At 44.5% G+C, this 25,338-nt stretch overlaps 1 long non-coding RNA gene across 2 annotated transcripts; it reads left to right on the top strand.

Annotated features, from left to right (window-relative positions):
• Positions 1–752: 752 nt before the first annotated feature.
• LOC148149525 (uncharacterized) lies at positions 753–24,842 on the top strand. 2 transcript variants are annotated; one of them, XR_015757797.1, is made up of 5 exons: positions 753–781; positions 1,477–1,642; positions 1,805–1,911; positions 7,313–7,438; positions 22,112–24,842. It is a non-coding gene; the product is annotated as an uncharacterized LOC148149525 (long non-coding RNA). The 2 variants fall into 2 exon arrangements; XR_015757796.1 differs by lacking the exon at positions 753–781 and having other exon boundaries at positions 860–1,642.
• Positions 24,843–25,338: the final 496 nt, after the last annotated feature.

Raw genomic sequence — 25,338 nt, 5'->3', positions numbered from 1 at the left:
TTGCCCAGGGAATTAGTTGATGCTAGTTCAATGAACATTTTTAAAGCTAAATTACTTTTTTAAAAAAGAAAGAAATAATTAAGGAATACAGTGAGAACGTGGGTAAATGGTTCTGCATCCACAAAATGATCAGCCATGATTTTATTGATTGGTAGAGCCGGCTCGAAGGGCAGGACGGCCTTCTCCTGTTCCTAGTTCTTTTGTTCTTATGTTGTGCATGCCTCCATCACTCGTGACTTGGAGGTGCTGATGTTGGATTAGGATGGCCAAAATTATAATTCACAGAACACCAAGTTATAGTCCAACCGGTTTATTTTGAAGCACAACTTTGCTGGTCCTCCATCAGGTGGTTGTGTGATATTTAACTTTGTCCTTCACTCTTGTAACTGAGAAACAGCAACAAAAGTCACGAAGCAGTGCGCATGCTCCAGCCAACAGTTGGTATTGTGGACAATGAAGAAGGTTATCTCAGAATACAATGGGATATTGATCAGATGGGCCAATGGGCTGAGGACAGGCAGATAGGATTTAATTTAGATAGATTAGGTTAGGATATCTGGATGGCATAGACAGGTTGGACCGAAGAAGTGATTGATGTCAGCGGCGGACCAATGGAAAGGCAGGGGAGGACCTGGCGGGGCAGTTGGTCCTCCGACCAATCAGTGAATGAGGGCGGGACTAGACTATACCACGTGATCAACCTCGCGGTGGGCGTGGGTGTTGGGGATGTATGTGCGGAGGGCTGTTGGTAAGGAAAGAAATAAACAGCAGGAAGCTGGAGGTAAATGGTGTTGATATGGTCTGAGAGGTTTTACAAACATTTGGTGCACATCGGAAAATACAAATTTGAAACTTACAGTCCCGTTTTTGCAGCAAACGGGAATATGCCTCGTTGAGTAATCGGCCCGAGTAAGCGCCGCCATCTTTATTCGGGGCAATGATTCACTGGACACGTGTGCGGCCGCCATCTTTGTAGGGGGCAAAGTTCAGAGGGGTGTATGTACAGCCTTCCCTGGTAAAAAGAGTCATAGGGCAGGATTTACACAGCGCACATTCAAACCCAGAGAAATGTTTTTTTTTCTTCTGGATTTGTTTCGTCATTCATTTAAATGATTTGGATGTGAACAGAGGCCGTATAGTTAGTAAGTTTGAGGTGACACCAAAATTGGAGGTATTGTGGACAATGAAGAAGGTTCTCTCCGAGTACAGTGGGATATTGATCAGATGGGTCAATGGGCTGAGGAGTGGCAGATAGGATTTAATTTAGATAGATTAGGTTAGGATATCTGGTTGGCATAGGTTGGACTGAAGAAGTCGGTTTCTGTGCTAGACATCTTTGACTGTGGGATCATAAAAGTGAACTCTGCTCTGGTTCACCTCTGGGTTCTCTGATGTCCACTTGTTCATTATCTAGCTTCCTCAGTCTCTCATGGGTGTATTTTTGCTCTGTATAGTATTTTACCATTACTTTCACAGCTGTTTTGTAAATGAATTGAAAAATGTAGAGCTGGAAAAACACAGCAGGCCAGGCAGCATCCGAGGAGCAGGAGAATCGACGTTTCGGGCATAAGTCCTTCTTCAGGAACGTAAATGAATTGTCCACTGCTGCCCGGCTCCTGACCATATGCTGTTCCATTATCAGGTTATTTTTTTCCACAATATCTTTGACAGTCAAGAATTTTTTTTCCCAATAAGCGAGTGCATTTTCCTTCAATTTCTGACAGTCAAATTCTGCACCATTTTCATTCCCTGTAATTCATATTGCACTCCCTGAAACATCAACTGTGTATTTCTCCTTCCACAGAAACCAGTGATCAATACCAAAGCCTTGTTGCCTGTGGAGAGGGTGATGTTTGACTTCCTTGTACAGCTGCAGTTTGTATGGTGAAGGTGCTCCCACAACGTGGTTGGGTAAGAGACATTACAGATTATTCACTCAGCGATATCGAAGAGCAGAAGATATCTGTACAAATCCTCATGGTTTTAATTTCACAAAATTATTATTGAGAACTTTTGACATAAGGCTACAGATGGAGAATATTGTGTCCAGTGACCAAAACCATCGCCAAATAAGCAGTTTTTCAAGAATGCCTTAAAGGAAGAAAGTAGATCTTAGAGGGTTAGAGTGGGGATTCCAGACCATGTTCCCTTGGAGTCTATAGAAACAGTCACACAGGTGAACTCAAAAATAAACACATCATTGAGAGTCTGAACTAAAATGAGTTATTGAGATATGAAAGGGTGTGTGGTGCAGGGAGATAGGAATGATTACAGCCAGGAATTAATTCAAAGGTGCGAAAGTAAATTGTTGTTGCTTATAAATGGGAGTCTTTTGATTGATCAGCAAGTTTTGGTACAAGTGAGCACTTCGGCAGTAGAGTTTTCAAAATTCTTGAGATTATCGGGAGGGTGAATGTGGGATGCTGGCCAGGAGTGGGTTTAGATAATGAAATCTAGAGTTAACAAAAGGAATGAATGAGAGTTTCAGCAAATGAGCTGAGACTGTGGTGAGGTCAGGTGATATCACTGAAGTTGAAATAGTGGTCTTGGAGGGGGTCTGGCCTGTCATCCTTCCCTCATTCAGCTGTTTGTCAGTTTGTGAATCAAGTTTGTAACAAGCTCAGGAACTGAGTGGCCCTGGCAGAACCCAAACTGGGCATCGCTGAGCAGGTTACTGCTGAGCAGGTGTTTGACAGCACTGTTGATGACACCTTCCATCACTTCACTGCTGAGCGAGTGTGGACTGATGGAGGGGAATTGGCTGAGTTGGATCTGCCCTGTGTTTTTGTGTTGGAACATCCCTGAGCAATGTTCCACAAAGTCGGTAGGTGCCGGTGCTGGAGCAGTACTTGGCTTGGTGGGCAGCAGGTTCTGGAGCACAGCCAACAGTATTATTGCCAGAATATTGGCAGGGCCCATACCTTTACACTGCTTATCCATTTCTTGATCTGATTTGAAATGAGTTTTCAACCAAATCGATTCATATCTGTGATGTCAGGGACCAATGGAGAAGGCTCATCCACTTGGCACTGCTGGCTGAAAATCGCTGCTAATGCTGTCCTCTTATCTGTTGCATGAATGTGTGAGACCCCTCCATCGGTAAGGCTGGTGATATCTGTGATGCTTCCTCCAGTGAGTTGTTTAATTGTCCATCACTACTATTGACTAGGAGTGGCAGAACTCAGGTCTAATCTATTGCTTATGGGATCACTTAGTTCTATTTCATGTTGCTTGTGCTGTTTGGCCATGCAGGTTTGGTAGCTGCACCAGGTTGGCACCTGATTTTTAAGTATGCCTGGTACTGCTCCTGCATTCACCATTGAACCAGGGTTGATTCCCCTGGCTTGATGTTAATGGTTGAGTGGGGGATATCAGGCCATGAGTTTCAGATTGGGCTGGAGTACAGTTCTGCTGCTGTTGTTGGCCCACAGTGAGGCGGAAGTTGCAGGGTCAAGAGGGCTGATTGTGTGGTTGTATTTGCTCGTGCATTGGTAGATGTAATGTGGTCCATCCAGTTTCATTCCTTTGTTGAGACTGTGCAGTGATTAACACAATTAGTGATTTGATGGGCCACTGTCGGGTTTCTTTTCCTCAAGGACATTGTCAATGGCAGAAAAACATCCCCAATGGTTCCATGGCAAACAGTAGATTCTTCATTCCAGTTATTTTTTTCTTGACTTCAGAGCCACCCTCAACCAATTTGGGATTCAAACCTGAACTTCAGTTATATATTTTAATATTCTTGATAAATGATAAATACGACAGGTTTGTTCACTTATTTTTAGAATCACTATCACAGGTTGTGTTTGTTGTTTTGGAAATAAATAAATGTCCATTATCCTGCCTCCTCCATCCTCCCCTCCAACAACAAGAGTGAAGAGCACGTGGAGTTTCTCTGTCAATAACATTGAGACAATCTGATCAGCTGCCTCTGCTTCTTCGCTCCTTCGCCACTAGCCCACCGAGCCAAACTGCCTCACAAGGGTGCTCCTCATTTTAGTCCTAAACTTGCATTTCCTAGAGTCTCTTGTCAAGCCTTATTAGAGGTCATCTTAAACATTTACCCGAGTGTAGCTAAATCATGGACATTCCAAATTTCTGTCTCATCCACCTGCTTGTCACCGCCCTCCCCACCCCCCTTGCAATTCACAGATATTGTTCCATGATCTGTCTGTCTGTCTTTTCTCGTTATGTCCTTCTCTCCCATTTTGCTAAAACCTAATATTTGACCTCACCATCATTGAAAAATCCTGCTCCATCTCCACTCTCCTTTTCCTTTCTGAATTCATTGTATTTGGTGTCCCTCCAGGATCTATCCTTGGTCCGTCCTGTTTCTGACCTACATACTGCCAGGAGGTAACATCGCCCAAAAGCACTGTGTTAGGTTTCACATGTACACTGACAATGTCCAGCTCTCCCTCCCCATCATCCGTCTCCATTACTCCACTATTACTCAGTTATCAAACTGCTTACCACGCATCGATTAGCTGCAATTCACTCCAATGAAACACTGTAATTGTTAAACCCATTGCCTTCAGTTGCTATTCCAAATTCATTTCCCTTACTGCTGTGTCCCTCCCTCTCACTGGGAAGTGTCTGAGGCAGAACTACATTATTCACAATGTTGCTTTCATATCTGACCCCAAGGTGACCTTCTGATCGGACATCTACACAATCAGAAGCCACGAATTCCAATCTCTAAAACGTTGCTTGTCTCCTTCTCACCCCAGCTCCATTGCTACTGAAACCCTAACCTCTGTCCTAACCTTTAACTTGACAAATCTGAAACAGAACCCTTGATTCCACGACTGACCCACAATCTGGTTCAAGACTCACCCGTAATGGGACACATCCTCTCCATATTTACCCTGTCAAACCTCGACAGAATCCTGTATGTTTCAAAGAGATCACCTCTCATTCTTCCAAAGTCCAGTGAGAAGATTCCCAACTTATTCAGCCTTTGCTTACAGGATAATCCTTTCAAAACGGGGATCATCCCAATGGATCTTCTCTGAAATGCCTCCAATAAACTGCTCTATTTTATTAACGAAAGCGACCAAATCTGTTCACGTTACTCCAGATGTGGTCTCACTTGCCATTTGTTTAGTTGCCCTAAGGTATATACTCCAAACTCTTATATGGCAAACTCTTTGAAATAAGGGACAGCATTCCATTCCCCTTCCTGATCCAATGTTGTAATTGTGTGCTAGCTTTCTGTGTTTCCTGCTCATTTTCCCCCAGTCCCTTTGTGGTGCAGTTTTCTACAGTTTATCCAAGTTATACTCTATTTGCTAACTTGTTGCCCACGTTTCCTGTGAATATCTCTCTGTAAGCTGTTTATAATCCTTTTGGAACTTTCCTATTATGCCTTTTCTAGGAGATTTCCGCCCTCATTATTCGAAACATGTACTGTGAGCACTGGGCAGTGGGTAGCATGCGCAGTTGCTATCTTTCAGGGATACTCTGTTTCATGACTGGGAGGAGCTTGCTGCCCATTGGTCAGAATGGAGACAACTTGCCCATCAAGCTGCATGAGCCTTTCACACCCCATGTCTTATTGAGGAGGCACAGCGGCAGAACGGAAGGAAAGAAAAGGAAGCAAATCCTGCTCTCCATATCTCACTGAATCTTGGGACATTCTGTCCTATGTTCAGTCACACGAAGTCCCAAGGTGGAAACTCAAAGAAACCCACATAGATTTGCCCTTGAAGTGCCTGCTAACCTCCACCAGGGGTAATGTGTACAGTCATCCTGGGCCAGGAGGAGGGGATTGTATGAGTTTCAAACTTGAACTGACAGTGACGGATTTTATAAACTTGTATTACAGGCAGCTATTCAGATGGTAATCTCAGTCATTGTAACGCCAAACTCTGACAGAATTACTCCATTCATCAGGACCTGGATGTTCATATTGTGTGAGAGTATTGTGTTCCAGATCAATCCCATTTGCTGCAGAAAAGTTCTCCTTTGAATCAAACCATCCTCTCAATAGATCTTCCCAAATCTTCAACATGTGTCCTGTAATCCTTGTATAATGAGCTGATGGGTGTAAGGTTTATTATTATAACGGGTAACTTTTGTAAACCACTTTGTCACAGCTCCCTAAATTTCCTTTGCTACAAGGAGAACAATCTCAGTTTTTCCAAACTGCTGATTCCCCAATGTCTGTTTGCTTTCTATAAGGTACACATCAGATTGTGTTGGAACATTCTCCACTTGCCTGCATCAGTGCACCCCCCCTCCCAATAATATTAAAGAAAGTGAACATCCTCAGGATAAAGCACTGTACCTGAGTGGTTTCCCATCCACCACCTTCAGCATTCCCTCTCCCCACCCTCGAGGTACAGTGACATCACTGTGTAAAAGATCAAGTCAGTATTGTCCATCTGACCATAGGACTGCTCTCTCATTAGAGAGAGATGTCTGGTAGTGGTTAACCTGAATATTACCACAGCGCAGGCAAGGGGAGAGGTTGAAAAGGAGAGTCCATTAATTGTGGATGGTTATTCTTGATGTGTATTAGCAACACACATGTCACGTGGACAATTAATGTTAAAAAAGCCCCACAAATTTTGCAACTAAAATCCCCCATTCCTTGATCCATCCTGGTTCGCACAGACCCAGCTGCTCTGAACCCTGTGGGTGATAGCATAGACTAAACCTCACTGTCTGGAAGACAGGGTTCAGGGTTCTGGAAGACAGTGAGAGACAGAAATCCCGATGGCATTTAAAATCTATTTAGGAACACACTTGCAAGGCCAAAGCTGACAGGTCTATGGGCTCTGTGCTGGAAAATGGGATTAAAATAGCTAGCTGGGAGATTTCTTTACAGCATAAACCCGATGGACCACAAAACCGTTTTCTGTCATGTAGATCACAGACGCGTAATATAGGAATATGACAAGACACAATAGAAACCAGGTCAGAGAAGGTGATATTAGAATAGATGATACGTGATTGATTAATGTTTTTTGGAGGAAAATGTGACAGAGGTTAAGCGGGACATTGTGGAGCTCTGGATGCAGGAATCTGAAATAAAAATGGGTTATCCTGAAGGCTGGAATTAAAGAAAGGCACATCACAGAGATTTGTGAGGGTGGACATGATTAAAGATAGAGAGGGTGTTGAGACTGGAGGAGATTAGAGATTGGAGGATGTTGCAGAGATTGAGATGTTTTTGATGCAGAGATAGTGATAGTTCTGAGGCTAGAGAGGAATTATTGAAATAAGGATGAGTTTTTAGTTTTCCCAACACTACCTCTTTACTGATAAATGATTGTTTCTCTGTCCTCATCTGCCATTGCCTCCATAGGCCTGCGACAATGAGAGTACACAGACAGTATGTTCCTGTTAAGGCCGAGGCTGGGAGGCGTCGAGAATGCTGCATGACCTGCGAAATTGAGGCTCTGGTCAAGAAAATGAAGAAAGGATATGGCAGGTACAGACCACTGTGTGAATCCCTAGAGGACTATAAGGGCAGTAGGAATATATTCGCAGGAAACCAGGAGGCAAAAAAGGGGACATGAGATAGCTTTGGGAAATAGGTTTAAGGAGAATCCAAAGAGATTCTACAAATACACTAAAGACAAAAGAATAACTAGGCAGAGAATAGCGACCCTCAAAGATCAACAAGACTGTCTATGGAACAGCAGGAGGTGGGAGAGATTCTGTAAGTATTTCATATCAGTTTTTACTGAAAGGGGGTATGGAAGTTAGAGAAGTTGGAGAAATAAATAGTGATAACTTGGCAAGTGTACATCTTACAGAGGAGGAGGTACTGGATGTCTTAAAATGCATAAAGGTGGATAAATCCCTGGAATCTGATCAGGTGTATCCCAGAGCTTTGTGGATAATTAGGGAAGCTTTTGCTGGGCCCCTCACTGCGATATTTGTATCATTGATCACCACAGGTGAAGTGCTGGAAGACTGCTGCCATTATTTGAGAAAGGTGGTAAGGAAAAGCCAGGGAACTATAGACCAGTGAGCCTGAAGTCAGTGGAAGAGAAGTTGTTGGAAGGGATTCTCAGGGACAGAATTTACATGTCATTGGAAAAGCAAGAAATGATTAGGGAGAGTCAGCATGGCTTTGTGCATTGAAATCATTAACTTGGACTTGAGAAAGACACAAGGTTTCACATAACACACTGGTTAGCAGGTTCAACGCCATAGAATTCTGGCGGAACTAGCTGTTTGGATACGGAATTGGCTGGAAGGTCAAAGAGTCATAGATGGACAGCACAGAAACAGAGACCCGTCGGTCCAACCAGTACATGCTGATCAGATATCCCAATGCAATCTAGTCCCACCTGTCAGCACCCGGCCCATATCCTTCGTATTCATATACACATGAAGATGCCTTTTAAATGTTGCAATCGTAATGGCCTCCAACACTTCCTCTGGCAGCTCATTCCATGCACGTACCACCCCACTATCTCTGCATCAAAAACATCTCAATCTCTGTGTGAAAACGTTGTCTCTCAAGTCTCTTTAAAGTCTTTCCCCTCGTACCATAAACCCATGCCGTCTAGTGCTGGGATCTTCCACGACAGGGAAAATACTTTGTCTATTTATCCTATCCATACACCTCATGCTTTTATATACATAGATAAGATCACCTCTCAGCCTCTGACGCTGCAGGGAAAACAGCCCCAGTCTATTCAACCTCTATTCAACCCCCAGCCGAGCTCAAATCCTCCAACCCTGGCAACGTTCTTGTAAATCTTTTCTGAACCCTTTCAAGTGTCACAACATCCTTCCAATAGGAGGGAGATCAGATTTGTACGCAGCGTTCCAAAAGTGGCCTAACCAATGTCCTATACAGCTGCAACATGATCTCATAACTCCTGTACTCAATGCTTTGTCCGATAAAGGAAAGCATACCACATGCCGCTTTCACTATCCTATCTACCTGCCCTCCAAGATTTCTTTGTTCAGTAACACTCCTCAGGACCTTACCATTAAGTGTATAAGTCCTGCTAAGATTTGCTTTCCCAAAATGCCACTCCTCAGCTCATTCACCCATCTGATCAAGATCCCATTGTACTCTGAGGTAATCTTTTTCACTGTCCACTACGCCTCCAGTTTTGGTGTCATCTCACTAACTATACCTCCTATGTTCACATCCAAGTCATTGATATAAATGACGAAAGGTAGTGGATCCAGCAGTGATCATTGTAACACTCCACTAGTCACAGGCCTCCAGTCTGAAAAGCAACCCTCCATCACCACCCTCTGTCTTCTGCCTTTGAGCCAGTTCTGTATCCAAATGGTTAGTTCTCCCTGTATTCCATGAGCTCTAACCTTGCTGAGCAGTCAGTGTCATAGTGGAGGGTGCTTTTTGGACTGGAAGCCTGTGATGAGCAATATGCTGTCAGGCTGGGTGCTGTGTCCACTGCTTTTTGCCATTTATATAAATGATTTCTACGTGAATAGAGGAGCTATGGTGAGTAAGTTTACAATAGACACCAAAATTGGAGGTGCAATGGACAGCAAAGTTACCTGAGAGTACAATGAGACTCCGATCAAATGGGCTGAGGAGTGGCAGATGAAGTTTAATTTCAATATATGTGAGTTTCTGCATTTTGGAAAAGCAAATTAGGGTGGGACGTATACACTTAATGGGACTGTCCTGGGGAGTGTTACTGAACAAAGACACCTTGGAGTGCAGTTTCATTGTTCCTTGAAAGTGGAATCATAGATAGACAGGGTAGTGGAGAAAGTGTTTGGTGTACTTGCCTTTATTGGTCTGTGCATTGAGTGCAGGAGTTGTGACGACATTTTGCGGCTGTACAGGACATTCATTCAGCCACTTCTGGAATTCTGCTTTCAGTCCTGGTCTCCCTGCTATTGGAATGATATTGTGAAACTTGAAAGGATTCAGAAAAGATGCTAAGATGTTGCCAGGGTTGAGGGATTGAGCTATAGGGAGAGGCTGAATAGACTGAGGCTGTTTTCACTGGAGAATCGGATGCTGAGAGGTGACCATAGAGGTTGATAAAATCGTTAGGGGCATGGATAGGATAAACAGCCAGGGTCTTATTCCTGTTTAGGTGAGTCCAAAACTAGAAAGCACAGGCGTGAGGGAAAAGATTGAAAAGGATTATTAGGTGCAAAGTTTCAAGCTGAACGTGGTATGTGTATGGAATAAGCTGCCAGAGAAAGTGTGGAGGCTGGTACAGTTACAACATTTAAAAGGCATCTCATTGGATATGTGATTGGGAAAGGTTTCGAAGGCTATGGGCCAAGTGCTGGTATATGGGACGAGATTAATTTAGGATATCTGGTCGGCATGGACAAGTTGGACTGAAGGGTCTGTTTCTGTGCTGTACATCTCTATGGCACTAATAAATTAAAATTAAGATAGGTTTCTCTTTTATGGAGCGTTAGCAGAAGGTCAGACAATTCTCCTTGGAGCTGAGAAGGTTAAGCAGTGATTTCATCTAGGAGTTGATTTGTTTCCAGGGTATTTCATTTACAGAGAGACAGAGTGAGAAATTTTTAACGTCACAATTTTTAGTAACTATTTTCAGGTAACTGGCAAATAATGCAAAGAAAAATGTGAAGATTATTTCACTCACTAAGTTCTGAGCATCTGGGACAGTTTGAAAGACAGCTGAATGCAGATTCAGTAGTTGTTGTCAAAACAAATTTGAAATTTAACATTTTTAAGGAAGGATTTGGAGGGCTATGTCCAAATGGGAGGTAAGTTGGGACTGACTGGCAACATCTCCAGTGGGAGAGAGTACAGCCCCAATGGGCGGAATATCCCCCAGCCCCTGTGCTCTGTGATACTGACCCATTCACTGTGAATGATGAAGCTCATCACAGGGCAGAGCTGTAGAGATGTACAGCATGAAAATAAACCCTATGGTTAAACTGGTCCATGCTGACCAGATATCCCAACCTAATCTAGACCCATTTTCCAACACTTGGCACATATATCTCTGCACCCTTCCTATTCATATACCCATCCTGATGCCAAATGGTATAATTGTACCAACATCCTTCACTTCCTGACAGAAGATTCCATATACGCACCAACCTCAGTGGGGAAAAAAAATTGCCCCTCAAATCCATTTTAAATTCTTCCCCTCTCATTTTAAACCCATGCCCTCTCATTCTGGACTCCCCCACCCCAGGGAAACGACCTTGTCTATTTATCCTACCCATACCCCTCATGATTTTATAAACCTCTGAGGTCACCCCTCAGCCTTTGATGCACCTGGGAGGATCCCACCACTCCGGTCACAATGGGGCCTGGCTGATTGACCAATAGGAGAGTTGGCGTGGTCCTCCAGCCAATGGGAGTGAATGAGGGGTGGGTTCAGCAGGCCAACACATGATCATCAGCTTTGCAGGCGCAGTGTCACTGTGAGGGAGGACTCAGTGAGTGTGAAGGGAGTGGGAGAGACAGCAGAGACTGGGAGAGAGATGGAGTTAGTGTGGACTGGGAGGGTTGATAAACACTGTTTCAGTCTGCTGGACCTGAATTAGATACTCCGAGTAAATTAGAACCAAAAGAACTGCGGATGCTGTAAATCTCACACAACAACCAGAAGGTACTGGAAAAGCTCAGCAGATCTGGCAGCATCTGTGAAGAGAAATCGGTTCGCATTTTCGATCCAGTGACGCTTCTTCAGGAACTGATGTTGCTGAGAAAAAAATGTCGGTTTTAAGCAGAAGGTAGGGGTTAAGGAGTAAATAATAGGTGGGGATAGAGTCCAAAGAGAGAGATAAGAGCAGTTGGACAAAGGAGTGGATAATGATCTGAGGGGGAGGGTGAATAGCTGTTTATGGGGACTGGTAGTAGCTAACCATAGGTAATGTGTAATGGAAGGCTACATAATTGGAAGGCTACGTAATAACAAGGCCTGGTATGTGGGGTAGGGGGCAAAGACACTAGGACGTGGGAGAGTTCAGGACCTAAAATTATTGAATTTGATGTTAAAGCCAGAGGATTGCAGGGTCCCCGAGTGGGAGATGAGGTGTTGTTATTCCAGCTTATGTTAAAGTGTGGCGCTGGAAAAGCACAGCAGGTCAGGCAGCATCCAAGGAGCAGGAGAATTGACGTATTGGGCATGTCAGCACTTCATCAGAAATGTGGGTGGTGGAATACGGCTGAGAGATAAATAGGGAGGGGTGTTCGGGGTTGGGGAAAGGGAGCTAGGGAGGCAATGGGTGGTTGTAGATGGGAGGTAGTGGTGAGACGGTGGAATGGATAATTGGAAAGGAAGATGGACAGGTGGGACTGTTCAAAAGGGTTGTGCCGAGTTGGAGAGTTGAATCTGAGATAAGGTGGGGTGGGGAGATGAGGAAACCTTGATGCCGTGTGGTTGAAAGTTCCCAAGGTGTTCTTCCTCCAGGTGTCGGGTGGCTCGGATTTTGTGGTGGAGGACTTGCATGTCCTTGGCAGCGTGGTGGCGGGGGGTGGGGGTGAGGGGCGGGTAGCTGAAGTGGTCGGCCACAGGGCGATGGGGTTGGTTGGTGCATGTGTCCCAGAAATGTTCCCTGAAATATTCCACAATTTGGCATCCTGAGAGCAAAGGACACAATCGGTGAGGTGTTTGGGTGGGCAGGGAAATCTATGCCTGGATGTGGGAGGATCCTGTGGTGCCTTGGATGGAGGTGAGAGGAAGGTGTGGGCACAGGTTTTCCACCTCTTGCAGTGACAAGCGAAGGTGCCTGGAGTGGAGGATGGGTTGGTGGGGAGCGTGATCTAACGTGGAAGTCACAGAGGGTATGGTCTCTGTGGAATGCTGAAAGGGGTGGGGAGGGAAATATGTCTCAGGTGGTTGGATCTGATGGTGCAAATAGCAGAGGATGATGCGTTGTATCTGGGTGGAAGGTGAGGATGGTGGGATTCCATCTTTGTTGCATTTAGAGGGGTGGGTTCAAGGGCAGTGGTGTGGGAAGTAGAGGGGAGATACACTGGAGGGCATTGTTGACCACGTGTGAGGGGAAATTGCAGTCCTTGAAATAGGAAGCCATTTGGTATGTTCTGAAGTGTTCTTCCAGCTTGCATCAAGCTTCACTGGAACACCGCAGTAACATGAGACAGAGATGTTGGACAGGGAACAGTCTTGTGTGTTAAAGAGCAGGCAACTGGAAGCTCAGAGTCTTTTTTGCAGGCACAGTGTAGATCATCAGACACCATTTCCACCATCGTCACTGAGATGCTAGAAGGTTCCTGTCTCCTCCATTAACAGCTTTCCAACTTCCCACTCCTTTGTCTTTCCAAATGTTCCTGTCTCTCTTTGGGCTCTGTCTCCACCTATTAGTTACTCTTTAACCCCTATCTCCTGCAGTCCAAAGATGTGTAGGTCAAGTGAATTAGCCCAGCTAAATTTCCCGTAGTGTTCAGGGATGTGCATTAGTCTGGGGAAATGGAGAGTAATAGGATAGGGGAATGGGTCTGGGTGGGATTAACTTTGGAGAGTGGGTGTGGAATTGTTGTGCCGAAGGGCCTGTTTCCTGAAGGGATTCTAGTTTTCCCAGCTGTCATTGGTTCTGAGGACGGGGCATTGGACCCATGATGACCCTTGGTGTGTGCAGGAGGCGGAAAGGGGAGAGTGGCAGCAGAAAATGGATGAAATGTATCAGTGTAGACTGGGAGGGTTTAGTTACACTCTGTGCAGGTCGTTAGTCTGAATTAGAAACTCTTGGTCCCACATTTGCAGCAAAGGGGAAGATGGCTTGGGCTTCAGGCAGTGAGAGGACCTGGGTTATGGCTGCCATCTTTACTTGGGGTAAGGTACCGCAAGGAGCATGCACGTGTCCTCTTCCTGGGTGGGGGCGGGATGATTTGAAGAGGAGTATTTACACATCAAACACATACCAAGAGAAGTGTTTGCCTTCACTATTCATCTTGCACTGACTATGAGCTTTGTTTTGTGAATTCATTTTATAGGATATTAATTGAGAATAATTGAGACTGGGATGTCAAAAAACAAGTTTCTATAGTTAGCGGAGTCATCAGGATCTGAATATCATTGGCATTAAATTGTGGAATGAGAAAGGTTTGTCTGTTCTGTCTGTGGGAAATTATCTTCAATATTTTTGTCAAGCCAAAAGCAGAAAGATGTTCAAGTCCATGGTTGGATCACCCTTGGGGTATGTGTTCAATTCTTGGCCCTGCAGCTGTGGAAGGAGGTATTGGCCTGAGAGAGAGCACAGATTTATCCAAATTACACCTCATCTTTTTGCAGGATCTGTCAGATTTAGTCACAATCATCCACTTTATAATGTTAATCTGTAAACTCCCTACTTCCAATTCTCTGCAAATTTCTCATTGAAATTCCTTGTGGACTCAAATTCCAGCACCATTTCAGGTGGAACATTCCAGATTCTGACAACTGTCTATTCATTCAGAAACTGCTGAATTCCATTTTAACTCTGGGGTTACAAAGGGCTGAATTGAAAGATGCAATACTGGTCCTGAGCTCCCATTGAGGTGCATTGGAACAGTACAGGAGGCTGAGGGAAGTGTATGTGTGAGCAGACAATGAAAATGGCAGGGCTGCACTAAGAGTGCTGTTTGGCTCAATGAGAGTGTTTTAGAGTTGGGTGTAAATAGTGAGGTGAGACGTGGAGAAGGTGAACTAAAACTGAGTTTCAGCTTCAGGCCTTTCAGAAGTTCACAGTCCCAATGGGAATAGCCAATTTGTCAGTAATACCTGCGGAGTATTTAAGTTTTTAAAGTATGAAATATCAGCTTAAGTAAATTTTTTTTATTATCTTAGACATGTTTAAAGTGAAGGAAGGTTGCTAACTCATTTAAATTCTCTTAATGGGAGTAACTAGATGAATGTAGAGAGATGTTGTGACAGGGCACCTCAGAGCCGTGGTGTGGTCCTCTTGTACAATGTGGGAAATAAGGGCAGCTTCCAGTGTCCCTGACGGCTATGTGTGCAGGAAGGGTTCCCATCTGCAGTTACTGGGAAACTGCTTTTCAGAATTGGAGTTGTGAGTAGACTCATTGTGGAGCATCTGCGATACTGAGAATGTTATGGACAGCACGTTTAGTGAGTCCGTCACACTGCAGGCGAGAGTTACACAGGCAGAAAGGGAATGGGTGACCATCAGATCAAGTAAAAGGCTCAGGAAGGGAGTGTAGGAGTCCCCAGTGGTCATCCCCTTCTCAAACAGATACTGTATACTGCCTGGGACTCTGTAAGGGTGGGAATGGGTGGGGTGGCTTCTCGGGAAATCAGCAACAGCCAGGTTCATGACACCACACAGAGCTCTGCTGCACAGAGCGGGAGGAAAGAGAGGAAACACGGCAATAGTGACAGGGGATTCAATGCTCAGGGTTAGGGCGGGCACTGTTGTGGCCACAGACATGAATCCAGGATGGTACATTACCTCCTGGAGCTAGGATCCGTGATATCATGGAGCCGCTGCAGGACATTCTGGAGCTGGAGGGTGAAGTCAGTGGTTGTGGAACACATAGATACCAATGACATTGCTAAACAAAGGGATGAGGGCCTGAAAGCTGGATATAGGGAGATCAGGGATGCATTAAAATGTAGCTCCTGAAATGCAATAACGCGAGACTTGCACCCAGTGCTATGTGCTAGTGAGAGCATGAATAAGAGGGCAGATCAGCTGGATATGTGGCTGGGGAAATGGTGTACCAAAGAAGGCCTTAGATTCTTCAGGCACTGGGACTGTTTCTGGGTGGGACCTGTACCAGCCTGAGCGGTTACACCTGGGCAGAGCTGGGAGAAATCCCATTGGTGAGGTTGTAACTAGTCTGGCAGGGGGATGGGAATTAAAGTGTAGGCTTAGATGGGTCAGATTCAGGTCAGGGAATGGGAGGTAGAATATGAGTGATGTAGCCATCAGCTCAGAAAGCCAAAGGAAAGGAGGATTAAACGAAGATTGAGTCCCTGTTCATCCATCAGTCCTGACATCCCAGGAATCAGAGTCAACAAAATATGGAGTTGTACATTTCTCTGTCTCCACGTGCTTCAGCAAAATGGTGGAAATCTGTAATAAAACCAAAACGTGCTGGAGATCCTCAGCAGGTCTGGCAGCATCTGAAATGGTGACAGATGCAGGAAACACTGCAGCCTTGAAGAAGTCACACCAAGCACTATAATATCAGTTACACGCTGAGTGCCAGGACGTGGGACTAGAGTAAATAGGAGCTTGATAATCAGCATGAATACGATGGGGTTGGAAAGTTAATGTTTCGGGTCAGGACTATTCATTGGGACTGACAAAGGGTCCTGACCAAATCATCAACCTTTCTGCTCCTCTGATATTGCCTGACCTGCTGCGCTTTTTCAGATCCACATTGTATAGACCCTGACTTCCAGGATCTGCAACCCTCAACTATCTTCATATCCCAGGAGTCAGGCTGATGACCCACCTTTACTCTCTCTCAATAACCTGGATAGCTCCCCTTGGGAAAGGGGAACAAAGGTACACACAGTACTCCAGATGTGGTCTCACCAAGACCCTTCCAGAAAGGGATCCCTGCTCCTGTACTCGAATCCTCTCACTAGGAAGGTCACACATTTACATTCTCCACTGCTTCCCACTCCTGTCTGCTTCTGAGAAGAAGGAATATTGGAGAAATACGGAATAAAATGGGGTCACAGTCTCTGGTATAAAACTGTTGAATACAATGCCTCCATATTCTCCATTCTGGTCATCAAGCACACATGCCTGGTGTGATCATTGAAACACTTCTTCAAGGCTGCAATGTTTCCTGCATCTGTCACCATTTCAGATGCTGACGGACCAGCTGAGGATCTCCAGCACTTTGTTTTCTCTGTTGTAGAATACTGAAAGGGGGGATTTGTAGTTGAGAAATTCAAATTGAACTTCATGTTACTGGATCCGTGCCGATCTGAATATCATTGGCCTTTTCATCCGGATGGAAAGGTGTGCATTCTGTCTGTGGGCGAATATTTCAAATGTCAGTGTGGCTGGAAAAAAGTAGTGAGACAGCGAAGTCAGTGTTAGCGTGATGACTGTAGAGAGAGATTTCATTGGTTTTTGAAAGTCTAAAAAATCATGGCACATTTCCCAGGAACAGTTAAGCCACAGATTGGTTTTGTATGAGGGCAATTTACCATGAAACCAGAAAGACAAAAGGATTCCTGCATCATGGAAGAAGCTGTGAAAATGGGATTGTTGTAATGGAGTGAATTATCGATCATGGATTGTAATCCATTGGCGTTGTCACGTCGGTTCCAGCACCGTGGGGAAACACAGGAAATGTGATGAGTGCAGTGTAGGTTTCAGTTATTAAACTGGAAAGGTGCAGAAGAAATTTACAAGGATGATGCCAGGTCTCGGGGGTCTGAGTTACAGGGAGAGGTTGGACAAGTGAGGACCTTTTTGTTTAGAGCAGTGGAAACTGAGGGGGAATATTTTACAGAAGTGTATAAGATCATGAGAGGCATGGGTAAGGTGAATGCACTCAGTCTTTTTCCCAGGGAACTAAGGACTGGAGGGCATCAGTTTATGATTAGAGGAGAAAGAATAAAAGGGAAGCTGAGGGGTAAATGTTTTATACAGAGGGTGGTATGTATATGGAATGAGCTGCCAGTGTAAGTGGTTGAGGTGGGTACATTAACAACATGTAAAAGGCATTTGGACAAATACATGGATAGCAAAGGGTCAGAAGCAGATGGGCCCAGTGCAGGGAAATGGGTTTAGCGTGGATGGGCATTCTGGTCAGTATGGGCCAGTTTGGGCCAAAGGGCCTGTCTCTGCTGTAGGATTCTACAACTCGTAAGTGTATTTGCTATTTCTCCCACTAAGTCTGTTGGTATCCTGGCATGCATTCCATCAGGGCAATGAGACTTGTGTACATTTAGCTCCATTAACTTGCCCAGCTCTAACACTTTCGTGATAATGATTGTTTCTTGGTCCTCACCTTCCTCAGTCTCCTTTTCAATTACTGGCATGTTCTTCGTATCCACCACTGTGAAGACTGACTGCTGTGTAATCATATTCTTCAACCCTGCTGGAGAAGAATAACTAGGCACAGAACTCTGAGAGGTCTTCTTTGAGTCTTTATTGATGAGACATGGCAGTTACCTGGATAGTGTACATGTAAAACGCCTTCAGGCAGCATCAGGTAACTCCCCGCCTGTCTGGTGTATGCTCCCATTCTTATACCTTTTGTGGTTTGTGACTTTGAATACAGACGGTCTCTCAATGTTATCTCCATGGCAATGGCAGTTCAAAGGTCTAGTTCAGTTCAGCACTTTGTGGTTAAACCACACACTCCTCCCCCCACACCCCCGTGGCTCCCTCAAGTATCTGACAGGCGCTTCAGTTTCAGTGGGGCTTTCTATCGGGATTCTGATGTGGAGGAGCCAGGGTTGGGGTGGGGTGGACAAAGTTGAAAACCACACATCACCAGGTTATAGTCCAACAGATTTATTTGGCAGTGCAAGCTTTTGGGGTGTGCTGTGATTTTTAACTTGATCAGGATTGTCTCTATGGTAACAGTTCAGTGCTGCAACAATTACAGAGGCCATATGTTCCCCAAACAATAGGTTTCCCTCTAGCAGGGTGTTTTAAAAAATTCTCAAGGTCAGGTTCGTAGGAGAGTAGTCTGACACAGAACAAACGACCAAGAGGCGAGACTGCTAGAATATGGGCATTTTATTCCCCGCAGTGTCGCACAACGGGTCTGGTTTATGCTCACTCTACATGTTACAAAAACTGGGAGCCGTCAGTTCTTGTAGAGCGGTTGCCAACAACCCACGCTCGGCGGTTAAACGTAACCCCGGAGCAGACTCACCGAACTGGAGACTTTTCCAGCTTTTTATTCTTTTCCAGATATAAACATTCATGTGAACAGCAGAGCAAGGCTAAAAAACACATTCCATTCTGGTTACATACAGATAAGAAGATTCACACGGGACTAAGCAACACCTCCATTCCGGTTAGATTCACACATGTATTGGGACATAATTTTTAACCGTTTCACCACATTCCACTGCTTGGAATTTTACACCACATTCCACTGCTTGGCCCAATACATGTGTTACATTATGCAATTCGTTTCAGTTAATTTCAGTTCAGTCAATTCAGTGTAGTTCAATTCAGCTCAGTTCAGGTCTGTTCAGTTCAATTCAATTGTGTTCAATTCAGTTCCGTCCATTTCAATTCAATTTAGCTCAGTTCCATTTTGTTCCGTTCAATTTGATTCACTTCAGTTCCACTCAGTTCAGTTCAGTTCAATCCCATTCAATTCTGTTAACTCCGCTTCAGCCTTTTGGACATGCCCACATCCTCCGCTGTACCCCAGGCAAGGGGTTCTTCGGCAGGACTGGGATCCTTTCTCAAACAAACTGCCACGTACATGCCCACATCCATGCCATCCCGGGACGGTCGGGACCTCCACAGTTTGTTCTTCTGGTTTCTTAGTCGTTTTCCAAAACATTGTTCTGTATCAAAATCTCTCCTCAATTGCGATTGATCCTGCCGACTACGCCAAATGTTTTAAAAAATTCTCAAGGTCAGGTTCGTAGGAGAGTAGTCTGACACAGAACAAACGACCAAGAGGCGAGACTGCTAGAATATGGGCATTTTATTCCCCGCAGTGTCGCACAACGGGTCTGGTTTATGCTCACTCTACATGTTACAAAAACTGGGAGCCGTCAGTTCTTGTAGAGCGGTTGCCAACAACCCACGCTCGGCGGTTAAACGTAACCCCGGAGCAGACTCACCGAACTGGAGACTTTTCCAGCTTTTTATTCTTTTCCAGATATAAACATTCATGTGAACAGCAGAGCAAGGCTAAAAAACACATTCCATTCTGGTTACATACAGATAAGAAGATTCACACGGGACTAAGCAACACCTCCATTCCGGTTAGATTCACACATGTATTGGGACATAATTTTTAACCGTTTCACCACATTCCACTGCTTGGAATTTTACACCACACAGGGTAAACTGCTATTCTGTCCCTGGGGATAGCTACTCGTCACTTTTTATCCCCAATTCCATCATGCTTTCTGTTGATCTTTGAAGTTTTTCCAATCTCCGAATTTCTCCTTGGTCTTTGCCAATTTGTATGCCTTCTATTTCAATTTGATAGACTACTTTATTTCCTTAGCAACCCATGGCAGATTGCTCCTTTTCCTACAGTCCTTCCTTTTCACTGATATATACTTTTGCTGAGAAATTTGAAAAATTGCTTTGATATTCCTCCACTGTCAACTGTCCCACAGTAAAGTCTTTGCTTCCAGTCTGCATTAGCCAACTCCTGCCTCATCCTATTGTAGTCTCCTTTGTTTAAGCACAGTATCTTGGGATTGGATTTAATCTTCCTGCTTTCCATCTGTGTTCTAAATTCAACCAGACTTATCACAAGTCTTTTTATCAGATTGGATGGGAGGCAATGTTTCCTGGGTGTTTTGGGCTTCATTGTCAGAGACCTTAGCTTTGTAATAAAATATAAGATAGATATTCACAACAGAGTATTCTGGACACTGTGAATGTCCTACACATTCTAGAACCATAAATCACTGTCTCCCCTCAGTTTAAAACTGCAAAATCATTATCTCCTGCACGCTTCCTCACTATCTAAGTTTGGAACGCTAATCCACCTAACTATCCTGCATTTTCCAGAAATCTCCTTTGGTGAAGTTGGTGATTTTTGGATTCAGCTTTCCAGTTATTACCGTAAGAAGATAATCACCGGGCACAGGAGAGAGAATGCAGCCCTTCGAACCAGCTCCACCATTTAATACCATGATGACTGAGCTCACCTCGGTCTCAGCTGGATTTTCCCACCTGCTGTCTCTCACCCTTCAACTCATTGCAAATTAAACATCTGTATCTCTTCATTAAATTTGTTCATTGTCCTGGCATCCACTGCATTTTGAGTAGGAAATTCCACAGATTCAGAACACATTGAGATAGGTACATTCTTCTTCATGAGAATAGAATAGAGTCTCTATAATGCAAAAACAGGGTATTCATCCATCGATTCCACACCAACCCTATAATGAGCATCCCATTCAGACCTTCCCATTCCCTGTAACCCTGCATTTCCTGTTGCTAATTACCTAACTGGCTCATGCATGAACCCTGTGGGCAATTTGGCATAACCAATCCACCTAACCTGCACATCTTTGGACTGTGGGAGGAAACTGGAGCACCGAACAAAACCATGCAGACATGGGGAGAATGTGTAAACTCCACACAGTTGCCTAACGCTGGAATCAAACCCGGGTCCCTGACGCTGAGAGGCAGCAGTGCTAGCCACTGAGCCACCTCTGCTTAAAATCTGCTGCCCATTATTAACCTCCCCACCCTGAAATTGGCTGAATGTATATTCCTTACGTCAGAAATCGGGGTGTCTAAGCGGATGTCTCAGTAAATCCCAGTGACAGCCCACATGTCCTGTGTGTCTGAATAGATATCCTATACACAACACCCTCCAGCCCACACTTTATTTCACTTTCCAGGGACAGGTCTCCAGGGGCTTCATGGGGACTACAACTTCCACAATCCCTGAGGCAGGGACCACACGTGTGTGGGAAAACCCAGCACTGTACATGTACAGAATGTGGGAGGGTTTTGGAGCATGTTCTTTGGGGTAGCTAGCGGAAAGCATTTCACACTGTGATTGGCTGGTGAAGGGACGCATCTGCTTGTAGTATTGATCTGTTAGGGGGGGGTCAAAGTGTCACTATGCCCAGATGGGACCAAGTTCCATTCGCAACTTGTCATAACACTGGGAATTGACTAATGGGAAACAAAGAAGGATCTGACCCATTCTCCCAGACTGAAGGTTCCTCTTCTGTCCAGGATCTGCCACCTCCCTGTCTGTTTCCTTTTGTTTCATTCTGCTGTTACATTATTGACTTGCAGCAATTGAAGGGAAATGAAGTGAACCCAGAAAGGGTGCAGAGTCTAACCAGGGACGGGAAGTAGTGGCATGGATCTTTTTATCAGTAACATTCATGAGAATGTGGAGGGTGTACATTGGGGGTAGCAGAGTCAGAATGATGGGAGAGAGTAAGTGGGCTGGAGGGTTACAGCTTTGAGGGAAGAAAGGGGAAAAAGATTTTCCAGAGAAACGAGAATTGTCTGTTCTGAATTTCTAATCTGTACATATTCCTTTATACAGGGTGCTAGATGGTGAAGATTTGCAGACTGAAATCTCAACATCATTTGCCGATCGTGATAAAGTTAACCAGCATTTGAAGAACCAAAGATGGAGAATCACTCGGCCAAAATCCTGCAACACTCTCCCTCCCAGCATTGTCAGTCTCTCTGCACCAAATGGACTGTGAATGGTACAAGACAGCAGCTCACTACCATCTTCTCAAGGGTAACGAGAGATGGGGAATAAATGCTGGCTGAGCCAGTGATGCCCTTATCCTGGAAACGGTTTCTATCTCGAGTTGCTGAAACCCAATTGATGTTAATGCAGGATGAAGAGGGACGCTGAGTGCATCCTCCAGGAGGCAGCACCATCACATTACCCCTGCCTACACCCACACAGTAACACAGCAACGTCACTGGAACAAAAGGCAGTGAAACCAAAGGAGGACTTAGATATAGTTCTTTGAGGTAAAGTCATGAAAGGGGATTGGAACACAGCAGGAACAGGAGACTGAGCTGGATGGTCAGCTGTTACCCCTTGAATAGTGGAGCAGGATTGAAAGGCCGAATGGCCTCCTGCTGCTATCTCCCAGGTATGTATATAGCCATGGAGCCCGGGTAGGAAGAAGTAGGCAGGGCAGGGATTCTCCAGGAGATTGCACCTCCACATCAGTTTTCAGTGAGGGCTGGTTTGATGGATTTTATTTAACATTTGTCTTTAACACAAGGTTTGTGAATTTGGTTTAAAGTATTGTAACTATTTATTCCACAATAAATAAAACTAAAAGAAAAGAAATGAAACTATCTGAATATAACAGTTTTTAAAAATTTCAAACGCCCTGTAAAACAAAATCCTGTCTATTCCTGGACACCATCACTTTCCAGTTACTCAAACTCCAGGGAAATATTCCCTCCCTGTCTGAACCATTGGTTTGATTTAACTGCTTTTCAGTTCTCCTTCTGTGACCTGTGAAGTGTACTTTTTCCCCCCATTTCTCCTACCCAGAGTGTTATCTCACTTCTGGGTAGGAGAAGCTGAGCAACCTTCCCACGTTCATCATTACGCCGTTTTGGGTTTTGTTAATATATAATCACCAGCAGTAAATCACCCGTGTAACCAATTGAATATTTACAAACAAAGCCCATTACAGGCAAAGCAAACCATTACAAATGACAGAGTGGGAAGGGACCAAATCAAAGTAGAGTTAGGGGTGAGGGGGCAGCAGTGGAGATAAAGCACTGTATCCCCTGCGATGCCCACCTCTATCTAAAGGCATCGAGAGCATTGATACATACCACATGCTCCTTCTCCAAGGACACCCTGCTTTATCCTCAATCATAGAATAGCCTTTATCCTCAATCATAGAATAGAATCCCAACAGTGTGGCATGAGAGAATTGGCCCATCAAACCCCACCAACTATCCAAAGAGCATCCCACCTGGAGCACTCTATCACTGTAACACTGCATTTCCCATGGCTGATCCACCGAGTCTGCACAATCCTGGACACTGTGGACAATTTCGCACAACTGATCCACCTAACCCACAAATATTTGAACTGTGGGAGGAAACCAGAGCACCTGGAGGGGGCCCACACAATCATAGGGGAATGTGCAAACTCCACGCAGTCTGTTGACCAAGGCTGGACTCCAATTTAAATCAAAACAGATGATCCCTGTGCATTGTCACATTGCTGTTTATTGGAGACTTATTGCCCAGAGAGACATCCTGAGATTCAGAAAGAGACAATATAAATTGAGTCAACTCCAGCCGAGTTAATGTGATTAACAACAACATCAATACTCCAACAGCGTCATCAGACCTCGTACCTACTCTATCATTTACGATTTTTAACCCATGGGAAATTTGTTACCAGCTTCGATGACAGCCATAATGCTCTGACCACTTTGGAGCCAGTGCAAGTCAGTTCTAATAGTTATCAATAGATTGAATCTAACCAGGATGCCCCACAACAGGAAGTGCTCTGACACTCAATGCCTGGTAGTCAAGGTCATTTTCCTAAAACCACTCACGTCTGGCAATACCATTGAAGATATTTTATACAGTAACCTTTCAGTCTCAATTGTCAGTTCCAGTCCATGAAGCAGCCAGTAACATGCACCAGTGAATTGAATTCTAACAGCAGCATTGCCCTGGCAGGAGAGATTGAGGAGCTTGAAGCTGTCTTCTCTGGAGTATCTAAACATGAAACACTTCAAATGAACAAAAGTCTTCAAGAGCTCGAAAGGATAGATACAGGAAGGATGTGCTCCTAGACTGGTGTGCCTGGAATAAAATAAGCACTAACTACGGTATCTTTACCCAGCATTCCCTTTAGCTGCATAAATGTTTAAGATTTATTTGCTGCTCTAATTCCACTCTCTTGATCACTCCCATTTTTAACTGCTGTAATGTTGATGTCTATGCAAATGTATAAAATATAATTTAATCCATCCCAAAACCTCTCTGTACCTGTGTCTCACTTGTGTTCACCGAGACACTCATTCAATCTGACCTCTTTACAAATCCTGCCCTGATATTTCCTTAGATGGCTCAGAATGAAATATTCATAGAATTGTTACTTTGCAAAAAGAGGCTGATTGGCTGATCAGCTCTCCAAAGGATCACCTCACCGAATGCCAATCTTCTCCCTTTACCGCATAAACCTTCCCATTCGTCCTCTTCCAATAACATCGGCGAGTTCACAACGATCCACAGCGATTGGATCTGTTTTGTTTGTTCATGGGATCACGGCATCACTTGCCGGGGCAGCATTTGTCATCCATTGTAACTGCCCAAGAAATCGTTCAGAGTCAATCCCATTACTCAGGGTCTGGATTCACACGTAGGCTGGACCAGGTCAGAATTAACACAGTTTCCCAGACCCAATGACATGAAGAGTTGATTTCTGGCCTATTATCTTATTTCTGAAATGATGATGAATAATCTTTGCAGTAGTTGAATAATAATAATAATATTGAACAATAATAGTTGAATTAAAAGTGAAAGACCAAAATGTGTTTTATTCTGATTGAGCACGTCGTCCTATTTTCTCAATTATTGACAGTCTCATTCCCCTCGCACCAGAACCTGTTCCAGAGAGTGTTACAGAAAAGGCAGAATGGTCAGCTGCAGGTGGTCACCTGACCGGTCACTGGACCCAAAGGTTCACTCTCCACAGATGCTGCCAGATCTGCTGACTTTTTCCAGCAATTTCTGTTTTTGTTCCTGATTTCCCAGCATTTTCAG

Source organism: Chiloscyllium plagiosum, unplaced genomic scaffold (assembly GCF_037043375.1).
Source record: "Chiloscyllium plagiosum isolate Xiang-an unplaced genomic scaffold, Cpla_swu_hap1 HiC_scaffold_8, whole genome shotgun sequence".
In the NCBI taxonomy this organism is placed as follows: Eukaryota; Metazoa; Chordata; class Chondrichthyes; order Orectolobiformes; family Hemiscylliidae; genus Chiloscyllium; species Chiloscyllium plagiosum.
The sequence above is the reverse complement of the archived record's forward strand: the minus strand, read 5'-3'. Positions and strand labels throughout refer to the sequence as shown.